Below are 585 nucleotides of genomic sequence, written 5' to 3'. Positions count from 1 at the left end.
GGGGTCGATGGCGAAGCGTGGGGGACCCCGGCCGCGCAGCGCCTCTTGGTTGGACGCTCTCGTGCCCTTTACAGCGCCCCCCCCCATCCCCCACTCCTCTCCCCTCGGCTTTCTCCGCAACCCTCGGTCTCAGGTGCCCACCTGCCTGGACACCCCCCAGGCGCCTTGCGGTCCACACACCAAATCCCCATCGAAGTCCCCTCCCTCGAACCACGAAGTCTACTGCCGTCTAGTCCCGGGTCCCTGGCTTAGTCCACATTTGGGGCCCCCGCCTCCCGACCATCAACAAAAACCAGCCCTTTTCGTGGACCCTGAGTCCTTACCCCCGTCCTGCAGGGGCTGCCGCTCCTCTTCTCCGGGGGGTGGGGCCGCGCTCCCCTTTTGGCCTCGGCTCCTTTATCTGGCCGGGATGTCGGGGGCGGGGGGTGGAGGTGGGGTGAACGCCTGGGTCCGTATCCTTCCTTCCTCCGTCGCCCTCCAGATGGCGAGCCCGGGGCGGGGTCTCCGGCTCCAGGGCGGGCCTCGGAGGCACGGGGTGGTCGTCACCTACGGGGTCTTGGGTCACCGAGGACGGGGCGTTCGAAC

The 585-nt window shown here is 68.7% G+C and overlaps 1 protein-coding gene across 1 annotated transcript in view; it reads right to left on the bottom strand.

The window, feature by feature from the left end:
* The window catches only part of LOC102424820 (B-cell CLL/lymphoma 6 member B protein), a 4,362-nt gene extending 4,000 nt beyond the window's left edge, over positions 1–362 (bottom strand). The window contains exon 1 of the mRNA XM_006109448.3: positions 324–362. The gene's annotated coding sequence lies outside the window, so the exon portion shown is untranslated. The remainder of the gene's footprint in view (positions 1–323) is intronic.
* Positions 363–585: the final 223 nt, after the last annotated feature.

The sequence above is a fragment of the Myotis lucifugus genome, unplaced genomic scaffold, assembly GCF_000147115.1.
Source record: "Myotis lucifugus unplaced genomic scaffold, Myoluc2.0 scaffold_9986, whole genome shotgun sequence".
In the NCBI taxonomy this organism is placed as follows: domain Eukaryota; kingdom Metazoa; phylum Chordata; class Mammalia; order Chiroptera; family Vespertilionidae; genus Myotis; species Myotis lucifugus.
The sequence above is the reverse complement of the archived record's forward strand: the minus strand, read 5'-3'. Positions and strand labels throughout refer to the sequence as shown.